The sequence below is a fragment of the Vulpes lagopus genome, chromosome 4 (genome assembly GCF_018345385.1).
Source record: "Vulpes lagopus strain Blue_001 chromosome 4, ASM1834538v1, whole genome shotgun sequence".
Classification (NCBI taxonomy): Eukaryota; Metazoa; Chordata; class Mammalia; order Carnivora; family Canidae; genus Vulpes; species Vulpes lagopus.
In genome coordinates this window covers 35,671,100-35,687,085 of record NC_054827.1, presented here as the reverse complement: position 1 = coordinate 35,687,085, position 15,986 = coordinate 35,671,100, and the positions used below count along the sequence as shown (strand labels likewise).

General features: G+C 40.8%; 1 protein-coding gene across 9 annotated transcripts in view; it reads left to right on the top strand.

The window, feature by feature from the left end:
- ANK1 (ankyrin 1) overlaps nt 1-15,986 on the top strand; it is a 213,350-nt gene that overhangs the window by 66,363 nt on the left and 131,001 nt on the right. The gene's annotated exons all lie outside the window — the stretch shown is intronic.

Below are 15,986 nucleotides of genomic sequence, written 5' to 3'. Positions count from 1 at the left end.
GAACCTCCATGCTGTTTTCCAGAGTGGCTGCACCAGTTCACATTCCCACCAACAGTGCAAGAGGGTTCCCCCTTCTCCACATCCTCTCCAACTTCTGTTGTTTCCTGTCCTGTTAATTTTCACTATTCTCACCAGTGTGAGGTGGTATCTCATTGGGGTTTTGATGTCTATTTCTTGATGGCAAGTGATGCAGAGCATTTTCTCATGTGTCTGTTGGCCATTTGTATGTCTTCTTTGGGGAAATGTCTGTTCATGTCTTCTGCCCATTTCTTGACTTGAATTTTTGTTCTTTGGGTGTTGAGTTTCATAAGTTATTTACAGATTTTGGATACTAGCCCTTTATCTGATATGTCGTTTGCAAATATCTTCTCCCATTCTGTCAGTTGTCTTTTGGTTTTGTTGACTGTTTCCTTTGCTGTACAGAAGCTTTTAATTTTGATAAAGTCCCAAGAGTTCATTTTTGCCTTTGTTTCCCGTGCCTTTGGAGACATGTCTAGTAAGAAATTACTGTGGCCCAGGTCAAAGAGGTTGCTGCCTGTGTTCTCCTCTAGGATTCCGATGGATTCCTATTTCACATTCAGATCTGTCATCCATCTTGAGTTTATTTTTGTGTATGGTGTGAGGAAATGGTCCAGTTTCATTCTTCTGCATGTGGCTGTCCAGTTTTCTCAACACCATTTGTTGAAGAGGCTGTCTTTTTTCCATTGGATATTATTTCCTGCTTTGTCAAAGATGAGTTGACCATAGAGTTGAAGGCCCATTTCTGGGTTCTCTATTTTGTCCCATTTATCTCTGTGTATGTTTTTGTGTCACTATCATACTGTCTTGATGCTCACAACTTTGGAATATAGCTTGAAATCTAGAACTGTGATGCTACCAGTTTTGATTTTCTTTTTCAACATTCCTCTGGATATTCAGGATCTTTCCTTTTGTATTCCATACAAATTTTAGGATTATTTGTTCCAACTCTGTGAGATAAGTTGGTAATATTTTGATAGGGATTGCACTAAATGTTTAGATTGCCCTGGGTAGCATAGACATTTTCACAATATTTATTCTTCCAATCCATGAGCATGGAATGTTTTTCCATTTCTTTTGTCTTCCTCAAATTCTTTCATGAGCGTTCTATGGTTTTCTGAGTACAGATCCTTTGCCTCTTTGGTTAGGTTTATTCCTAGGTATCTTATGGTTTGGGGTACAATTGTAAATGAGATTGATTCCTTAATTTCTCTTTCTTCAGTCTCATTGTCAGTGTATAGAAATGTCACTGATTTCTGTGCATTGATTTTATATCCTTCCATATAAATTTATATTCCTGTTGAGTTCTAGCAATTTTAGGGTGTAGTCCTTTGGGTTTTCCATACAGAGTATCAGGTCATCTGCAAAAAGTGAGAGTTTGATTTCTTTGCTGATTCAGATGCCTTTATTTATTTTTGTTGTCTGATTGCTGAGGCTAGGATTTCTAGTGCTTTGTTGAACAGCAGTGGTGATAGTGGATAACACTGCTATGTTCCTGACCTTAGGGAAAAGCTCTTGGTTATTCCCCATTGAGAATGATATTTGCTGTGGGCTTTTTGTATATGGCTTTATGATATTGAGGTATGTTCCTGCTATACCTACACTGTGAAGACTTTAAAAAAATATTTTATTTATTTATTCATGAGAAACACGCACAGGGAGAGAGAGAGAGAGAGAGAGAGAGAGAGAGAGAGAGAAGCAGAGACACAGGCAGAGGGAGAAGCAGGCTGCATGCAGGGAGCCTGACGTGGAACTCGATCCCAGGTCTCCAGGATCAGGCCCTGGACTGAAGGCGGCGCTAAACTGCTGAGCCACCCAGGCTGCCCCATGAAGACTTTTAATAAAGGATGCTGTACTTTGCCAAATGCTTTTTCTGCATCTATTGAGAAGATCATATGATTCTTGTCCTTTCTTTTATTAATGTAGTGTATCACATTGATTGATTTTCAGATATTGAACCACCCTAGTAGCCCAGGAATAAATCCCACTTGGTCATGGTGAATAATCCTTTTAATGTACTGTTGGATCCTATTAGCTAATATCTTGGTGAGAATTTTGGCATCAATGTTCATGAGGGATATTTGTCTATAATTCTCTTTTTTGGTGGGGTCTTTGTGTCTGATTTTGGAATCAAGGTAATGCTGGCCTTATAGAAAGAGTTTGGACGTTTTCCTTCCATTTCTATTTTTTGAAACAGCTTCAGAAAACTAGGTATTAATTCTTCTTTAAATGCCTAGTAGAATTTTCTTAGGAACCCATCCAGTCCTGGACTCTTGTTTGTTGGGAGATTTTTGAATACTGCTTCAATTTCCTTGCTGGTTATGGGTCTATTCAGGTATCAAACTACATTTTAAAAATATCTCTAATATAAAGATTGCTTCACTGGAGAAAAAAGTGGAGGGCGGAAAAGTTGAGTTAATATGTCTGTTTCCTTCTTAAGTTGGGCGCTTTTTTTCTCATGTTGCTCATTTAACACCCACTCCCTTTCTTATCTACACCAACCATTCTCTCTCCCTAGATTGTCCCTTAGTGTTTCTAAGTAATTATATCTTCAACTACTCACTGGAAGAAAAATACTTCCATGCATTAATATGGAGGCTCTTGATGAGGTCCAAGTTACTTTATTTCTTGTAGTCACTATCTTCCAAGTAAAAGAGCATGTACCCTACAGGTGAGGAGATAGACATCGGTTGGACACCAATTCTGTGCCCACATTCTACACATTCCATGTATCACATCTTGTAATCCTCAGAACAGCCCGAAATGTAGGTAGTAGTTTTCCTATTTATTATGTGAGCAAAGAAGGCTCTGTGGTACTCAGCAATTTGCATAGGATTAGACGCCTGTGGGTGGGGGATCCCCAATTACAATCTGTGGCAGAAAAGGGCTCACACTCAGATGGCTCTGTCCTGGTCATGCTCTTGCTCAGTGCTCTCAATCAACGTGTGACCAGTGGCATACATTTGGGAGGTGCTTGGAGAGCTAAGGATACAAACCCATGGTGGCTCCAGAGGGCAGTGCCCTGTGGGGGAGTTGATTCATTACCTTGATGATAAGCTCTGGCCCTGTGGTCTCCAAAGTAGGGTCCAGTGCTGTGCAAGAAGATGTAGCAAGATGATATCTTATCTTTTAAAATTTTTCTATTTTGTTGTATATTTTATAATGTATATAATATGTTGTCATAGTATTACTTGTATATGAATTATAGATAAATAAATATCCATATATTGAAAGTTTATGCTCAAAAATATTTTTATTGATGAAAGTGTACAATTTAAAAAGTTTGGAGACTTTGGAGAGTAGGCTCAACTGAACTGATCCACCTTGTTTCAGACCAGTGTTAATGTTAGTATACAAGTGTCTAAGGGGCTCGGGTCTCCTTATCTGGAGCAGGTCCTTCCTGGTGCCCAGTAAACTTGGGCATGTGGCCACAGAGACAGTCTTGGGAATATTGGTGAAGTCCTGAAGAACTGCAAAGGTGACTGGTAGTGAGTACATGTCTCACTTTTCAAGAAAGCAGATTTCACAATGCCAAATTCCTGAAAAAAATTTAGAATGGATTATTAGACAGATGGTATATGACCAGTTAGGGGAAAATCATGGTCACTGGCAGCTAGCATGGGTTTGCCAAGAATGAGTCCTGCCTAAATAAACTCATTTACTTTATAACAGTCAACAATAATTTATTGTGAGAAATCATTCATTCATTTTTTTCTTGCATGCATATATTCATGGTCCACTTGACAGGTAATCACTGAGCATCTATTATGTTTAAAGCCCTGTGCTTGGATGACATCTAGCGATAGATACACTGCAATCTCTGTCCCCAAAGAGCTCTCCTTTTAATAAAGGAGACAAACATGTACACACATAACAACAACAAAATAAAGTATTTCTTAAATGCCACGTGGTGATTCTATCATAAACAAAGTGATTATGTTGCCATAATCAACAAATGTGCCCAGCATTCAGCAAAAGGAGAATACTCTAAGGACTGTGACGCCTGATAGTAAGACCTGCCATTTCAGCAAGGAAAGAAAACGTTTGAGCTCTGTGCATATTTATTTTTTATTTATTATTTTTATATATTTATATATTTTGATTTTCTACTTTGGATATGTTTTATATTGGCAGAGTCTCTCCTAATGTCGTTGAAGGCATTTGGGTCAGATGATAATAGGTGACTTGAACGATGTAACTGGTTGAACAACTCTACCCAGAATGGGCTACTGAATGGAGCAAGACCAGCCCACAGAGAGGGTTTCAGTGATCTGCTCTGGCCCCTCCTCAGCCATGGACTCTAACCTTCTAGTTTCTTCTTTCCTGACCTAGCAAGCACATTCACTGAACTCTGGGGCAGGTGGAGCATTAAACGTATTTGGATGGAGATCACAACTGCTCTCTCGAGTGTTTTGCCAGGATGTCCAGATGAAAGACCCTGAGGAGCAGAACAGCTAAAAGTCAGCTTGGAGAAAACAAAGCCTCATCATAACAGCTACATTTACTGAGCACCTACTATGTGCAGGCCCCATGGGGAGCGCTGGCCATGCACAATCTTGTCTGGTCCTCACAGAAGTCCCATGAGGTAGACAGTGTTGTTATTCCCACCCTGTGCAGGACCGGGGCTTGTGGCCTGGAACAGAGGCAGTCTGAGCGATGTGGGGCAGCCACTGCCCAATGTGGGGATGAAAGCTGAGAGGATGGTGGTGGTGGGAACCAGGACCGAAGCAGGGAAGCCTCTGTGGGAGGAGGCACTTCTGAGCTCCTGGGACCTATTGTTCCAGAAGGTCAAGGAAAGGCAGCCCCAATCCCTGTCAGGGATGTCAGAAGAAGGACTATTTAGCACTAGGTGACCTTTAAGGTCTTTAAAGTCTGTTTCCACTTTGAGTTCTATGATCCTGTGTGAAATGAAGGACCTGTGGTCTGTTGCATGTACACAGGAGGTGTGTGAGCCACTAGAAGAGACATCGATCTGACTTTGGAGAACCTCCATGGAGATGCTGGAGATGGCTTCCCTGTGGAGACCCAGGTCCTTTCCAGACAGGCCAGATCCCTGACCTGAGGGAAGGGAGGAGCAAGTCTGAGCTGTGAGGCCCGAGATTGGCCTTTCTCAGGAGAATGAAAAAGAGCCTTCTGCCTTTATACCTTTTAACATGAAACTTTAGATTCACTGATTATTCAGCTGAATTGTGAACATTCAGCATTTGTCAGGATGGCTGACTTCCTCCCCAAACACTGCCTAGTTTAGGAAATGCCAGACTATAAATAATCAGACCATCCGTGCCACATCTGAAAGCATAGGCTGAAGATTTTAGGAGTCTAAATGCCCTCCGGGTTGCAGAATGATCCTGAGACAGAATATTCAGCTTTTTTAAAAAAAGATTTATTGGAGAGAGAGAAAGAGAGTGTGCATGTGCAAGAGGGAGGCGGCAGGCATAGCAGGAGAGGGAGACTCTCGGGCCGACTCCCCACCCAGGGCGTGGAGCCCGACACAGGGCTCTATCCCAGGACCCTGAGACCATGGACTGAACCAAAATCAAGAGTCTGGACTCTTAACCAACTGAGCCACCCAGGTACCCCCCAGAATAATCAACTTAAAACCTTATTATCATTAGAGGAGAGGTAAAGCTAGAATTTTAGGAAACCCAAAGCAAAATTCTCTCTCCCTCTCCTTCTCCCTGTCTCTCTTTTCCTTCTTCCTCACCTCTATCCACCCCTCCCACGACCATCCATTGGATACCCTGTAGGAGAATAACAGTGATCGATTAACCCTCAACAACACGATTAATTTATGTTCACAGAGTAGGAGAAGTAGTGTGGCATGAGAGCCTAGGACTTAATCAGAAAATAGATTCCAGCCTTAGTCACTAATTAGCTGTGGGGCCATGGGCAACTCAGTATGATTTTCTGAGTTGCAGTTTCTCCCTTTGTAAAACAGAATAATAATAACTTTTAATGACAATAAAAGTCCCAGGATTGTTTTGAGTATTACACATCATAGTGTATGTTATTATGTTTGCAAACTGCAAATTGCTCTACAAATGTACATTATTACCATGATTATTATAAACCTCCTGCTGGTTTAGAGGTTTTTGTTTTTGTTTTTGTTTTTTTTACAGAGGTGCGTATTTGGTGTAAATGCAGTGCATGTTTTATAGATCCTTAAAGGATTGGGATAATTAGATAAATAAATCTCTGCTAAGCCAGCATAAGTAATGGCCAAATGAGGTGGTCGTGTCTTTAACTGGCAATATATACAAAGAAGATACAGTATAAACTGTAAGGAATGAGATCATAGTGGGGATTAAGAACTACTCCCCAACTAAAGTCAGTTCTCCAAAGCATGTCACCAGGGAAGTGCAGGCCCTGGATGGAGCCACACTGGTATGGTCGCATGGGTCTGGCTGTCTGAGTCAGGCCCCCAGGCAAGACGAAGACAGGCATGCAGCGGGGTCAGTGGTGTAGGATGATAATCCTACTCTAAGAAGTCATTTTTCAGAGTTAAAAAGCAAATACACACAAATTCACAAAGTGTTCCGTATATTTTATGTCTCTGCCTCTCTTTCTGTGTTTCTCATGAATAACAAACAAATGCCCATGGCTAGCAGGGTGCAAAAAGCAGTTACATTTTTCTGGAGAAACATTGACATAGCCCATCAAAGCCTCAAAAATGTTCACAACTTTTGACTCTCGCCTGTCTAGGAAAATATCTGGGAAGAATCCTAAGGAAATCACATTCAAGAGCACAAAGATATTAATTGTAACATTGTTTAAATTGGCAAAAACAAAAAGTTGGGAAGAGTCTAAGTGTTTAGCAATAGGGGGCGGGTTAAACGAGGTAGCAGACATCCTGAGGACATCTTACCCTGCCGGCATTAGAAGATAGCACAGAAAAGATGTGTATTTTTCTCATGTGAAAAAACATTTCCGATATGCTGTTAACAAAAACAGGTTATAAAACATCATGACTCCTATTTTTGAAGCCATATATATGTTTATGTGTATTAGGTGTGCGTTTTGAAAAGTCTGCAGAAATAATCACTAGAATAATAGCAGCAGCTAGCATTTCCTGAGCACTGGCTGTGGGTGGGCTGTACACACGTGGTACCCCCACTCCTCTGGGCAGCCCTCACACCCCACCAGAAGGAATATCCCTATTCTTATCTCAGGGCAGAGGTAATTCAGGGACTGAGAGACCTTAGCAAGGTGCCCCCAAGGTCTTGCAGCTGCTGAGTGGGAGAACCCAGGTCTGTCTGAAGCCAAAGCCTAGGTTCATGACCCTGTTTCGATATGATCTTCCAGTTACAACAGTGGTTATATTCAGGCAGTGAAATGATAAGTTATTTTATCATTTTTCCAAACTATCTGATTATTTAGGAAAAAATCCTTTTATCTTATGATAAATTCCCATTGCTTGTGTATTTAAAGAAATAAGTGTGTTCCTCCCAATTAGTTAGGATGGAGAACCAACTTGGAGAAATCTATGGAAGCCCAAGGAGGTGAGTAGCTACTGGAATTTTCGATAATGCCAAAAAAAAGCCCCCAGCTTGTTGAATTGTAAGGAACAGGGGAATGCATAAATTAGGTCATTTATTATTCTTGGCATATATTAATCTAGAAGCATGATTATTATTTCAGTTGATAATAAGAAAGCACTTTTAGATGGAGCACTTATTGACATCCTCATAAATATCCTGTGAAGCAAGCAGAGAAAGTATTTTTGTACTCATTTGATGGATGAAGAGAACTGAGGTCCAAAAAGAGTAAGTAGCAGGTTCCAGATTCCAAAGGGTGAGGTAACAAAGCCTCAATTCAAACTGACACAGTCTGACCCCTTGTCTAGTGCTTTTATTGTGACAAAGGGCTTTCAGGAAAAGTTGTTCTAGAGTTGAAAAGAGCCCATGGGAGCTTGGGTGGAACTGGAAGTTGCGGGGTGGGTGGGCAGCAGAGATGTCTGAGCTGGTGCAACAGATTGCCACAAAGTGCTGCCCTCACAGAGGAGGCACCGATCTCCTCCAGCAGAAGTCCCTTTATGGGTGTGACTTCAGAGCAGATGGCTGTTGACCTGGGGACAGGTCCAACAGGCTCCTCCTCCAGGAGAGGAGTCCTCCCCTCCCCACCTTCCTCCTCCTTCTCCCCGCACCTCACTTTCTCTGGTGCTCCCCTGTCTTCTCCTCCCCCTTGTAGACACATATAGGGAAGGAAATTCAGTGATAGAAATCTGACTTTCTTCAGCTAGGGCCCCTGGAAGACTAGTATTTTACCCTCAAACTTAAAAATAAGAGGAAGTTAATGTCCTCAGATTTCCATCTCTTGCCTCAGAATCTTTTAGAGATGATCAGAGATGTTATTGGCACTTCTCTGCCCCATGGCTGTCGTTGTCCTCATGACCACCACACCCTCACAGTGGTGTGACCCATCTAGTACACAGCTGGCTCTTAACCACCATTCCTGTCAAGTTGATGTTGCCATGTCCCTGCTCTGGGATATAAGGTTACAGTGTTGGGTTAAATGTTTGGTGAAAGGAGGTGAGAGAGTCATAAGGAATGGGGCAATGATGACTGGATTTTCCACACTGGACTCCAGGGGAGCATAAATTCAGAAAAACTACCAGGGGCTCGAAGTCATTCTGGAGGCACTATGCTATTGTGGTTATTGGTCATCAGCTCCAGGGTAAGACCTAGATTCATTCAGTAGCTCTATGACTTTGGTAGTGCCTCTCCTCCCTAGATGATTTCATCACTAAAATGGTGGTTAGGACAGTGCCGACCCCAGCTAGTGTTAGATTAGTGAGTGATGGATCCAAGGTATTTAGACTGTGTCTATTTTCTTTACTATTGTATACCTGCTAACATGCCAGGCATGTAACAGGTACTTGGTGAGTAGTGAAGGAAACAAGTGTGTGTGTGTGTGTGTGTGTGTGTGTGTGTGTGTGTGAGAGAGAGAGAGAGAGAGAGAGAGAGAAGGGAGAGACACTGAGAAGTGAGGGAGGAAAGAAGGAGGAAGGAAAGAAATGATGGGTGAATGAATGAATGAGCACATGGTAAGTGCTTAATTAATAAATGCTGTTATTATTATGGTCAAGTATTTAATTCTTTCCTCCCTCTTCTTAAAAGAGTAAGAAGTACAGGGGCACCTGTGTGGCTCAGGCAGTTAAGTGTCCGATTCTTGATTTCAGCTCAGGTCATGATCTCAGGGTGGTAAGATCAAGCTCAGCAGGAAGTCTGCTTGAGATTCTCTCTCTCCAGCCAGCCCCAGTGGCACAGCGGTTTAGCAAGGCCTGCAGCCCAGGGTGTGATCCTGGAGGCCCCGGATCGAGTCCCGCATCAGGCTTCCTGCATGGAGCCTGCTTCTCCCTCTGCCTGTGTCTCTGCCTCTCTCTGTGTGTCTTTCATGAATAAATAAATAAAATCTTAAAAAAAAAAAAATTCTCTCTCTCCCTCTTCCTGTGTCCCTCCCCCTGTTCCATGCACTCTCTCTCTCAAATAAATAAATAAATAAATATTTTTTTAAAAAAGAAAAAAAAGGGATAAGAAGTACAGTTTTATCACTTTGAATTTGATGACATTTTTCTCATGTCTCTTGATGATGACACTGTCCAACTAAGAGAATGGCCAAATGCAGGCATAAACAAGGGACTTCAGAGGCAAAGAAAGGCCTGAAAGATCCATCAGTTGACTCATTAGCACATAAAACTATCAAAAATGGAGTTGGTCATGATCTGCTACCTTAGAATATTGCCCTGCTGCTCTTCTTTCTTTTCTTGATCTTCTTCATCTTTTTTCACCCAGTAGTGGAAAGAGCAGGGGACTCCAGAGGACTCTGCTCTGCAAAAACCCTGGACAAATCACATTCTGTCTCGGGCTGCAGTTTCCTTTTCACAGTGAGAACACAGGAGTCCTTTTCCAGTCTCTCATCCTCTGGTGCTGTGAGTCTCAGCATCAGAGAATGTTTGAGTACCTCAGTCTGCAGCCTCAAAGGACTCAGGGAGCCCCCCAGCCCTTTCCGGAGGTCCTGAGGTCCTGTTCTTACCACACTACATGTCAGTTGGCCTTTCCCTCTCATTCTCTCACAAGAGGAGTTCATTGATATTTAGCAAGATTCACACAGCAACTAACCTTTAAGAGAGGGCTGCTTGCAGAGTTCTAGGGTACTGTCCCAGAGGAATGTACTCGATTAATGGAAGACATGTGAAAACACTCCACCCTCCCCGACTGAGGCCAGGTCTTCTGGTGCCTCAACCAAAACATATTGTAACACCGTGAATGTGGAAGCAGATATGATAATTCAGCTGTCTTTTCTTAAGCCAGACATTACATAGATTTGCAACAATGTAAAGCAACGATCCCCTTCTCAGTAAATTTTTGTTTTATTTTGGAAAATAATTATTTTTCATGAAAATTTCAACTGCGTTAATGGAAAATGGGCTTCTTATACTATGTCCAGATTATTTGGTACCTCCTGGCTTTTAAAACTCTCAGTTTTAATTTCTAACACAGTAAATATCAATAAATATAATATTTAAGAATAAGCTCTATGGGGTCCTCAGTTATGTTTAAGAAGTAAAGGGGTCCTAAGACCCAAAAGTTTGTAAACCACTATCTTAAATTTATCATAATAAGTGGGAGTCTACACTTAGATTATTATTTTTTTATTAATTAAGTACCTATGATTTAACCTCTTTAAGCATTTAATTCCTCCAACTTTTCATGGTGAAATGCTTTTTTTTTTTTTTTTAAAGAATGAGGTCATTTCTCAATTTTATGTTTTGCCTGAATGTAAGAATTTTGCAGTACTTTAGGCCACTGCTGAGTGGATAACGATGTGTAAAGTTTAAGAGAATGAGAGCAAAGTTCTCCAAATTTCCAAATATTGATCTCCTAACAAACTTGTAGCCTGGATACATGTATAGCATTTAATAAAGCAAATCAGTCACCTTCCTCCCCTGTAGTCACCATCTCTTTGAATAAGACATGAGGACTAGATGATTTTGTAGGCAATGATGAACACTCCTCATAGACAAGCCATTACAGAGACTAGAAAGGGAAGGAAAACTAACTAACCTCTAGCTCATTTATGAGCTTAGTATAGCATGATAAGACAACCCAAAGACAAAGAAAATAAAAGAACAGGCCGAGTCATAGTTTTAAAGTAGGTCTACAAATTCTTTGATACACTTCCTTTGACAATGCCCTCGCTCTCAAGGGGTGGATTTTAGTGACTTGCTTCTAGCATATAGAATATGGTAGAAGTGATGATGTGTGATGTCCAGACTAGGTCGTTATGAGGCTGTGGTTTCTATTGTGCTCTCTTGGATCACTCTGGGGGAAGCCAGCTGCCATGTGGTGAGGACACACAACGATAGGTCCACAAGATGAGGAATTGAAGCTTTTTGCCAATAGCCATTTGAGGACTGTGGATATGGAGTCTGCAGCCCCAGTGAAACCAGCAGGGCTGACATCCTGACTGCAACTTCATGAAAGACTCTGAGCCAGAATACTCAAATAAGCCGGTATCTGGTAAGCTGGTCAGCTGAGCTGCTAACCCTCAAAATCTGTGAAGCAAGATATTTGTGTGTATTTTAAATTCTTTTTTAAAATAATTTTTAAAAATATATTATTTATTTATAATAAATAATAGAGACACAAAGAGACATGAGAGACACAAAGAAAAAGGCAGAGACATAGGCAGAGGCAGAATGTATTTTAAATTCTTAAAAGTATCATGTAGCAGTGCCAAATTAATACAAAATATGATTTATGAATGCAAAAATCCTGCATGAAACCCCACAACTCTAATCCAGTGGTGCTATAATGAAAGTAATGTAGCATGGCCAAGAAGAGTCTAACTCAGGAATGCAAGGGTAGTTTAGCATTGGAAAAATCTATTAATGTAATGCAATACCTTCACAGCAAAGGAAAACAAAGACTTTAATTTCAACATTCATTCCTGATTAAAAACTTGTAATAAACTGGGACCAGAAGGTACCTTTCCTTAACTAATAAATGGTACCCAGAAAAACTATGCAGCATCATACTTATGAGGCTTTAAAAGCAGCCTCATGTAAGTCAGTGACTAGATAAATATGCTGATATCATTGCTTCCATTCAACAGTGTCCTGGATGTCTTGCCCAATGTAATAGGACAAGAAAAGAAAATAGGGAGTAAAAAAACTGCAAAAGAAATCAAAATGTCCTCATTTGTGAATAATAACTGTCTATAGAGAAAAATCAAAGAGAATTATGGACACAAACTATTAGAACTAATAAAAGAGCTCAACACAAATGCTGGTTATAAGCTCAAGATTCAAAAGTTACTAATATTCCCAACACTGCAATAACCAAACAAAAACATAATCAAATGAAAGATCTTGCTTTTAACAGTATTAAAATAATCAGATCCAAAGAAATGAACCAAAAAAAATTGGGAAAGATCTCTTATGGATGGAGAAAATTATAATATTATAAAACATTAAAGATCTGAATGTATATATAGATATATGGTGCCATGTATATACAATTGAAAGATTCAATATCATAAAGTCAATTCTCTTGACATTGATAAATGAACTCTATATAATTGCATTAAAAATCCCTAGAGTTTTTGTGTGTGTGTGGCATTTTCCTAAATGTACCTGGAAGAGCAAAGGGCCAGGAGAAGCTTTGATACTTTTAAAGAGGACTAAAGTAAGGAGATATTAAGACTTATTACAAACAATATTAAACTTATGATAAAGCAACAGCGATGAAGACAGTGTGATATTGGCAGCAAGAGATGCACAAGCCAATGGGTAATAGGAGAGAGCCCCCAACGGATCTCTGTACATGGAGACTGCCTAATAATGGGGATGGCACTGCACTTCAATGTAGAAAGGATGACTATTCAATAAATGGTGCAAGAGTAATCAAGGATCTATACGGAAAAAGAACTCTTAATTCACACTACACATAAAAATAAGCCCTGTGGACTTAAAGATCTAAGTATAACAATTGAAACTGTAAAATATTTATAAAATAGGAAAATGTATTTATCAGCTCAGGTTAGGGACAGAGTTCTTTTTTTTTTTTTTTTTTTTTAAGATTTTACTTGTTTATTCATGAGAGACACACAGAGAGAGAGGCAGAGACATAGGCAAAGGGAGAAGCAGGCTCCCTGCAGGGAGCCTGATGTGGGACTCTATCCCAGGACCTCAGGATCACAACCTGAGCCAAAGGCAGACGTTCAACCACTGAGCCACCCAGGCGCCCCAAGGATGTTGTTCTTAAACATGACAGAAAGAGCACCAATCACAAAGGAAATGATTGATATATTTAATTACATTAAAATTGGCAACTTCTGTCCATCAAAAGATCCTATTTTATTTTTTGTAAGATTTTATTTATTAAATTATTTGAGAGAGAGAGAGAAGAGAGCATGTGAGGGAAGGGAAAGGGACAAGTGGACTCTGGGCTGAGCTGAGCCCAACTCGGGGTTCTATCTCACCACCCTCAGACCAAGACCTTGAGCCGAAACCAAGAGCCAGATACTTAACTGACTGAGTCACCCAGTGTTCCTGAAAGATACTATTTTAAAAAGTAAAAAGATGAGCCACACGCTGGAAGAAGACATTTGCAATGCGCATAATTGATAGATGATTCCTATCCAGACATATAAAGAATTCCAAATCATCAATAAGACAGACAAACAACAAAACAGAAAAATGGGCAAAGGGCTTAACAGTAATTTTGCAGAAGATGAAAAATAAGTGGCCTGAAAACATGTGAAAAAATGCCCAACCCCTGAGTAATTAGGGCAATGCAAATTAACACTATAATGCTGTACCATTTTACACCTGCCAGTCTGACAAAAGTTTAAAAGTCTGACAAGCCTGAGGAGCAGCCGCATACCCTGTTTTTGGGAGTACAAACTGAACAGTCAGTTTCAAAAACAATTTGGCGTTATCCAGTAAAGCTGAAGATGTATGTACAGTAAAGTAATTCTGCTCCCGCTAGTGTTCACACAAGATAAATCTTGCAATGTGCAGCATGAAGCTCTTAGAAGAATGCTCATAGCGGTAATGGTTTAATTCAGCAAAAAAAGCTGAAGACAGCTTAGATTCCATTAGCAGTAAAATGGATAAATAATTTGTGGTGTTTGCATACAATGGAATACCGTACAATGTGAAAGTTAATAAACCACTCCTGGCTGAATCTTAGGAACATCATGTTGCACAAAAAATGCAAATAAGCTGAAGAATCTCTGCAGCATAATTCTACTTACTCAAAGTTAGGCAACATGCGAAACTCAACAATACCTACAGAAGTGGTGAAACTATAAAGAGAAGCAAGGGAATGTCAAACACAAAGTTCAGGATGGTGTTTACATCTGTCCCAGGAGGGGTGGGGACATGAGGTAGGAGGAATCAGAAGAAAGTCTACATGCACTACCCTCCATTTTTCAAATGGTTTTTCAGTGAGGATGTCTTATTAGTTTATAATAATAAAAAACCTATTAAAAACTTCTATTGACTTATTTATCATCTTTGGAAAATAGAACTCTTAAGCAAGAGTACTTGAAATATTCAACAGTTGTTGAATTCCATGCTTAATATGAATAAGTTCATATTAAGGAAAATTAATCAATTGGCAATTAATTAATACTAATATATTAATATTCATTAATATTAAGGAAAATGAATTGGCTAACTGTGAAAAAAAATTAGTTATCGATGCCAAAGCAAAATGACCAACTCGGTCTCCAGACCGTAGATGCAGACCGCCTGGGCTGAAAACTGGTTCTCTGCCTGTTCTTCAGTAGGTTTTTTGATGGTTTCATGCCTCCATTTCCTCCTCTATAAACTGGGCCTAATGATAGTGAATCCCTTACAGAGGAATTATCAGGATTAAATGAGTAAACGTCAAGTGTCCGAATAGTGCCTGCCACACAGTAAGCACTGAGTAGAAGCTTGTATTAAATAAATAAACCAAGCAAAGAGAAGAGGGCCTTGTGAAGGACAAGGGTGGAGGGGGTGCTGAATTTTCAAGGCATCCTCACAATCCTGAAATAGTCTGGGCCTGCACTTCGCACACTGGGACAGCTTTGTGGCTCCCTTTTAGGTCCTAAAGAAACAGATGGGTATTGTGTGGCAGAGAACTTGTCAACACTCTGGAGAGTGGTCTGCTGACAAAGGAGTGACAAATATCACTTCAACTCACATGCCCCCTAGCTTGACTGCCCCTGGGAACCCCAGGGAATCTGGGGATCTCAAGCTGCTCGCCTGGTGGTCCCATTCCCTTTACACTGCTTTTTTGGTTTGCCCCACACATGCCTGGCCTTTGCCCCCCTCAATGTATCCACAGGAGGGGAGCCTTATGTTGCCAGGGGGTACTGGTTCCAGGGTTAAATTCTGAGGTGCCCCTAGTTCCCGGAGCGGCTCAGCTGCTGGAGCGCAGGGCTCAGGGACCTGTGAGGGACTGTCTTGTGGCAGGAAGCAACAAGACACAAAGAATCAAGCCTGCCTGACGTCTATGCTTGCCAGAGATTTGAAATTAGTTCCTACCTACAGGGCCTTCCTAAATTGTGTTATGCGCCATATTTCCTTGCTGACATTTTCTCCTCAGAGACAGGAGACTGAAGAGAAAAACAGTGTCTTCTCTCCTCTGAATGGTGGTCTTCTCATGCTCTATGACAACCATGGATCCATTCCAGAAACCTTCCCTGAGCGCTTGCTACATACCAATTCCCCTATGACTGATTCTAGACCCACTCCTCCACCCGAGTGGGGTGCAGGCTGGTCAGCATCACTGACCAGCCTAGCCCACCCCAAAATCCATTGCCAAGAGAGACCATTTGTCCTGTGGTAGAGTTGTGTGAAGTCATGCCTAACATCACCTGATTCTTGTGCATCTTTTAGCCTTCTGGGCTCCTTAAAAAAAAAAAAAAAAAAGCCATTGTTTCGAATTATATGCTTCAATAGACATCTGTAAGGA